This window comes from Anolis carolinensis, chromosome 2 (genome assembly GCF_035594765.1).
Source record: "Anolis carolinensis isolate JA03-04 chromosome 2, rAnoCar3.1.pri, whole genome shotgun sequence".
Taxonomy (NCBI): Eukaryota; Metazoa; Chordata; class Lepidosauria; order Squamata; family Dactyloidae; genus Anolis; species Anolis carolinensis.
In genome coordinates this window covers 22,211,316-22,218,671 of record NC_085842.1, presented here as the reverse complement: position 1 = coordinate 22,218,671, position 7,356 = coordinate 22,211,316, and the positions used below count along the sequence as shown (strand labels likewise).

Here is a 7,356-nt window from a genome sequence, read left to right as displayed (position 1 = left end):
AAGTCATTATTTCCAATGTGTGTTTTTTAATTATTTCATCACCAGATCATCATATTGGACTCCTGCCCAGTCCAACCCAGTTTCACAATGTAGACTGAATGAATGAACCACACTCTTGATTTCTAAGTTAAGCTTAGTGTTTTCAGAGCAAGAAGCCGTACAAGGGACAGATCTGGGTCTGCTTCGAATAAACCACACAGATCCACAGAGGAAAAGCACAGAAGTTAAAAGCACACAGGACAGCCTTTTAGTTAGCAAAGAACACGGTTTATTTTAACTGGAAATTTCTATTGACATAATTGGGCAGTATTCAGCAATGGCTATAGGCTGCTTTCTCACCAGGGTGCTGAACTTGCTGTGGGTTTTAGCCTGAACTTTAAAGAAGCTCTCCAAATTGCTAAACATATCTTGAGAATAGGATATGAAACACTGAATATTTCCTTTAAAATGTGAAACATTGGACACTTCCCTTACGGGTGGCATGATTTCCTGTTGTGACGAATGCTGAGTGGACCTTTCCCACCTTAAGGTTTGTTTGGTAACTGACTTTGCTTTTTTTCTCCTGGTTTGCAAAGAGGAAGGAGAGGATGCCAAATGATCTTGGATTGTGCTGGTGAACTTTGAGTGGAGTTGGCCATCTTTCTTCATTCTTTTTTCTCCTTCCCAAAATAGCAAGAGGGGGAAGAGGAATGGAAAACAGAGAGTCCAGGCTTCGGGGCTAAAAAAGGTTTAAGATTTGTGACAGAGATGGGGCTTCACTAGAAATCTCCGAGGCTACAGACTGTATACTGTACTGTATAGTAAGCATACTCAAAGTTTGAGTCTGAATACCGGGAGAGCTGTCCATAGTAGTCTAACTGTTTGGAGGAAGGAGTTTGGCACTTTGGATGTCTTCCTTACAATCCAATAAACCTCAGAACAGCTTCACTTGCAGGATATGTGGCACATTACTTGCAGGATGGGACTTAAGGAGAGCACCTCCCTCTCCAATTAATGGTTGTGTAGCTGAGAATTTCCAGGACTTGAGAAGATTTATATCTTTTACTAGCTGTAAGTACACACAGGTGGGAGGAAATTAGGGATTCATGAGACCAAATACAGCAGAAAGAGTAGCCAGGAAGTTGGGGATTAAAAAATCATAATCTTAAACGTAACATTTATGAGCGAGCAGGCGGTTTCTTCCATCCATTGCACAGGTCTGTGTCACAACAAACAGTAATATTAGTCCACTGTTGACTCTTCTTTACAGGATGATCACAATCCACTGAACCTCTTGGACCTTCATAGCATCCGTATGTCACATGGTCTAATGTTACAACTGTGGAGGGGAAAAACAATGTCAAAAAGATGTTTGTTTCCAAAGAATTATGCCCAATAAATATGACTTGCAATCAAGAGCTTATGCTTATGTTCAAATCCCTCCCCTTCTGAAAAAGAAATGGACTAATTTTTGCATTCAAGGGAGCAATCCATTCTTAATTGTCTTGTTTACTTCTACTGAACAGAGGCCTAGCAAACCTGGTTCAGACAGGTACACTTTCTATTCTAATATACAGTAGAGTCTCACTTATCCAAGCCTCGCTTATCCAAGCCTCTGGATAATCCAAGCCATTTTTGTAGTCAATGTTTTCAATATATCGTGATATTTTGGTCATAAATTCGTAAATACAGTAATTACAACATAACATTACTGCGTATTGAACTACTTTTTCTGTCTAATTTGTTGTATAACATGTTTTGGTGCTTAATTTGTAAAATCATAACCTAATTTGATGTTTAATAGGCTTTTCCTTAATCACTCCTTATTATCCAAGATATTCGCTTATCCAAGCTTCTGCTGGCCCGTTAAGCTTGGATAAGTGAGACTCTACTGTATGTTGCAGTTTCTGGAAGTTAGGCAATCTTCTTTGTATTCAAAAAAGAGCAAAAATCTACACTTTATTGCTTTGACCCAGGTGTGCAACTATGTTGTTTTCATTTCCCCAGGCCATTTAAGAATCACGACCAGTGCCCAGTGGTGAGAGGTAGTGTTCACATTCACACTTGCCTTTCCACAAACAGAATTGTTCTTGTAAACAAGGCATACACTGCACTCATTACTTTGAGCACATAGGGCCATTTGTTAAAGTCTCCATGGGATGGCATTGAAGTCCTATTTAGAAAATAGGTATTCCCACCCAGGTCCCACCCAAGAGGTATCTCTTTCATTCAGGTGACACCTCCCGCAAGTTTTGAATGGGTTAAATATAGGGAAAGGGGAAAAAGCACAATGGCAATCTTGAAAGGCTGGAAACAGAGTCTCCAGAGATTCCCCAAAGGGCCTAGACAGGAAGCAAAGAAGAAATAGAGGTTCTCCAGAGGATCTTCTTCACGCAGACCTCTTCATCTAAGGGAGTCCCTTCATCTGCTTCCCTGTCTTTTTGGTTGATACTGCCGTGGTATCTTCAGTTGTCCACTTACCCGAATCCCTCTTCCCATATAGGATGAGAAATATCTATGTGTGACTTAGTCTACAGGCTGTGAAGCATAACCGAACCCACCTCTCCACTATCCTCTGTTGACAGGTTAGGGGTAGGGCCTTTAGCACCTGTCTTTTTCCTCTGAGAAACAGCTTGTATTAAACATAGACTGTTCTATTGGGTATCTAATGCTACAGATGGACCCAATTTCAATCCATTCAGTCTGTCCAAGGTGGATGATTCTTTTCAACATGCCTGATTTTGCTCAATGAGCACTTACCATCATAGAATCCCGATGTATAACATCTTCCAGATTTAGTTTCACATACTTTGCTGCTATTCCGACAGTCAGAGAGTTTCTGGCTATGGCATTCCTTGCACAATAGCTGTTGGGCTGAGAAATCAAAGGAGAGTTACCATATATACTCGAGTATAAGCCGACCCGAATATAAGCCGAGGCACCTAATTTTACCACAAAAAAAACTGGGAAAGCATTGACTCCAGTATAAGCCAAGGGTGGTAAATTTCAGAAATAAAAATAGATACCAATAAAATTACATTAATTGAGGCATCAGTAGGTTAAATGTTTTTGAATATTTACATAAAGCTCAAATTTAAGACAAGACTTTCCAACTCTGATCAAATCATTATTCTCATCTTCTTCAATGTAAATGTGCTTATGTATCCTTTTAATAATAATAGAGTAAAATAATACATGAAATAATAAATAGAGTAAAATAATAAATGCAATAATAATAAGATCTGAGTGAAATAATAAATGTATTAATAATAATAAAAATAGAGTAAAATAAATGTAATAGTAGCAACAATAATAGAGAAAAATAATAAATGTAATAATACCAATAACAGTAGAGAAAAATAATAAATATACCATATATTCTCAAATATAAGCTGACCCAAATATAAGCCAACCAGGACCCTCACCCGAGTATAAGCTGAGGGGGGCTTTTTCAGTCTTAAAAAAAAGGTCTGAAAAACTAAGCTTATACTCGAGTATATACAGTAAATGGAATATGGGCAAGGATTTGAAACACACATACATAAGCACATAGAATTTATGAACCCAAAATAGCATAAACATATACATGCACATGCATACACTGTTGTTGTTTTTTCATTTTAAATCACAATATCAGATCACACTGTGAAAACTGTGAATTGCACATGAATAATAGTAATAAAAATAATATATAATTTATTTACATGAGATTCACATTTTTTTCAGCCATAATCTGACATTCGAATTACATTTGAATGACACTTGAAACCATGCCTTCTGCTTCAAACTCTCCAATTCCATAATTCCCTTGGGACTGACATCCTTCAAAATATTCATCAATAATTTCTATGCTAAGGAAAAAGAAATGTTCAGATGATGCAAAACTGGGAGGGGTTGTTAATACATTAGAAGATATGAAAAGAAGGTCTTTGATAAACGACAAGACTAATGGACAGGTCCTGTCTTTGTCCAATGTAGATTAGGCAGAGCTCTCCATGATTCCTCAGTTCCCATGTATAGATATTGTTCAACTCTTGCTAGGATTTGTTTGAGACCAACCCACACTGAGAACCCTGTTTTTAGAAATCTGACAGGAGGTCCATCATGCTAATTTGCCACCCCTGCTACTCACAGAAAGTCCATAGCAGCAAAAAAGAGAGGCCAAAAAGAATCCGATTCATTCTCTGTTAATGTCTGGAGTTCCTGAGGTGAAAGAAGAACTACTGATGGAGATTTTAGAAAACACCAAAGCTCTCCAGACTTCTTCTGTGTCTACATGGAGATCTCTCTCCTATTTATCCTGCCCTAGAATTGAGGAAGAGCCAAGAAAAGTACTGTATGGCAAAACCTTCTTACTGGAAGGAAGCAAAAGAGTTAGCTGTCCGGTTTTTCTGGTTTACTCACCTACAGATCAAAAGGGGAGGGTGAGAAATAAACATTTAATTCCTTTTCTCACATCAGGGTAATTTTTTTGCAGCTATCCTCAACCCTCTCCTGCCAACCTAGCAGTTCAAAAACATGCAAATGTGAGTAGATCAATAGGTACCGTTCCGGCGGGAAGGTAACGGCGCTCCATGCAGTCATGCCGGCCACATGACCTTGGAGGTGTCTACGGACAACGCCGGCTCTTCGGCTTAGAAATGGAGATGAGCACCAACCTCCAGAGTCAGACATGACTGGACTTAACATCAGGGGAAACCTTTACCTTACCTATCCTCAACCTGGTAGTCTCCAAATGCATTGGAGTATAACTCACATCACTTTCAGTCAAATTATCCCCTCATTGTGCTGGATGAGAATGAGGGAGAACCTTGTGTAATCCTGAAACTTACATGCTTTGACTGGGAAAATGCCAGTACCATCGGGCCCTAAGATCTTCCAGGGAGGCCCTTCTCTCGCTTCTACCTCCGTCTCAAGCAGAGTTGGTGGGGACGAGAGAGAGGGCCTTCTCGGTAGTGGCTCCCCGACTCTGGAACTCGCTTCCCAGCGAGATTAGACTGGCTCCTTCATTGTCCACCTTCCTCCAGAGTCTAAAAACATGGATGTTCTGGTGTGCTTTTGAGTGAAGAGGCCACCAGCCATGTATCTTGTTTTCAAACTGTGCTGCATTTTAATATCCATTTTATAGGTTTTAGTGTTTTAACACGATCGGTTCCTTGTCCTCCCCGGCTCGTCTCTATTTTACTCTTGGACTTTACTCAGAGTTTTGCACTAATCACCCTCTGTACATAGCAATTGATGTCTTGGTTTTAATAATTATTATGTTTTGTTGTTTTATAACTGTGTTATTATATTGTGTTTAATTTATGGACTGTTTTTTTTTCTTATGTAAGCTTCCCCGAGTCCCTTCAGGGAGATGGATGTGGGGTACAAGAATAAAGTAGTTATTATTATTTTAAGTATTTTAAGTATGACACAGCAAACAAGATAGATATGCTGGATTTTGTTTCACAAAATCACAAGTCGAACATTTCCCAAGTGTCTAGGACTGTGTGATGTATTTTCGGATGATGCACGCAGATCCCAGTAGGGTGGCCTTTTGCAGTTGGCAGATCATAATTTTGTCAATGTCTATTGTTTCCAAATGCCGGCTGAGATCTTTTGGCACGGCACCCAGTGTGCCCATCACCACCGGGATCACCTGCACTGGTTTGTGCCAGAGTCTTTGAAGTTCAATCTTGAGGTCCTGATAGTGGCTGAGTTTTTCCTGTTGTTTTTCGTCAATGCGACTGTCACCTGGGATGGCAATATCAATGATCCATACCTTTTTCCTTTCCACAACTGTGATGTCTGGTGTGTTGTGTTCCAGAACTTTGTCAGTCTGGATTCGGAAGTCCCACAGTATCTTTGCGTGCTCATTTTCCAATACTTTTGCAGGTTTGTGATCCCACCAGTTCTTTGCTGCTGGGAGGTGGTACTTGAGGCATAAGTTCCAATGAATCATTTGGACCACATAGTTGTGCCTCTGTTTGTAGTCTGTCTGTGCGATTTTCTTATAGCAGTTGACGATATGATCAATGGTTTCATCGGTTTCCTTGTACAGTGCATTTTGGGTCATCAGCTGATTTTTCGATCTTGGCCTTAATTGCCTTTGTTCTGATGGCTTGCTCCTAGGCTGCAAAGATCAGGCCTTCTGTCTCCTTCTTCAGGGTCCCATTTGTGAGCCAGAGCCAGGTCTTCTCCTCATCAGCTTTTCCTTCAATTTTGTCAAGGAACTTTCCATGTAATGTTTTGTTTGTAATAATAATAATAATAATAATAATAATAATAATAATAATAATAATTTTATTATTATTATTATTATTATTATTATTATTATTATTATTATTATCATCAAGAGTTCACAGGAGACGTCCCTTTGTCCCTCACACAGTCACAGAATAGGACAGTACGAGTTAGAATCACAGAGTTGGAAGAGACCACAAGGGTCATCCAGTTTAACCCCCAGCCATACAGGAAAACATGATCAATGTCATGGATTGTGTGGATGAGGGTTTGCTGAGTGAGAGCTTGGTTATTGAACTAGAGCCCAGCCAGAAACAACAACTCCCTTGGCCACACCAGAAGTAATAACAGAAGTAACAAGAGGTTTCTGTTGAGCAGGCTGGGGAAGTTAACTGCCTTCCTTAGAGAGAGCAAGGGCTCAGCTGAGGAGATCAGCAAGGCTTGTTGAGAAGACGACCAGCAATCGGAATCAGCTGTGAAAGCAGCATTTAAGGGCTTGCTGTGTATTACTTGATTGCTGACTGCAGCTTCTGTATTCATTCCTGGACCTTGTCACCTTCACTCTTGTACATGTTTTGGAATTTGGACTGCTTTTGGACTTCGGCTCTTGATTTGGAGGCTTATTGGCTTGACCTTGGTCTTTCCTGTTGGTGTTTTGAGGTCAAGGCTCGTGATAATCCAAGCACCCCTGACAGATGGCCATTCAGCTTCTGCTTAAAAGCTCCCAAAGAAGGAGACTCCACCACACTCCCTGACAGCACATTTCATTGTTGAACAGCTCTCATAAAATACAAACTATTATGCAAATTAACATATACTTTCTACTGAGGTGTACAGTGGGTCCTTGGTATCTGTTGGGTTTGCTTCTAAGACTTGTTTCTAGATCCCAAAATCTGTGGATGCTCAAGCCCCATTACAAACTATGGCAGAGTAAATTGGTATATCACATGGTAAAGGACTCAAAATAGCACCAGAGAGAGCCTGGAGATATACAAAATAGTGGGAGGCTACAGCAGAGCATGTCATCACATTAACCCAGTGTCCAGTGCATAGCAAAATCACAGTTTAGTTTTGGGATCTCCCCCCCCCCCCCCTCAATATTTTCAAGCTGTAATTGGTTGAATTCATAGATGCAAAATCCACTGATATAAA

At 40.0% G+C, this 7,356-nt stretch overlaps 1 long non-coding RNA gene across 1 annotated transcript; it reads right to left on the bottom strand.

Moving 5' to 3' along the window:
* Positions 1–6: 6 nt before the first annotated feature.
* LOC100563656 (uncharacterized) lies at positions 7–6,075 on the bottom strand. Its single transcript, XR_505819.3, has 3 exons — positions 4,112–6,075; positions 2,740–2,853; positions 7–1,318 (listed from the first exon to the last, which is right to left on the bottom strand). It is a non-coding gene; the product is annotated as an uncharacterized LOC100563656 (long non-coding RNA).
* Between the last annotated feature and the right edge of the window lie 1,281 nt (positions 6,076–7,356).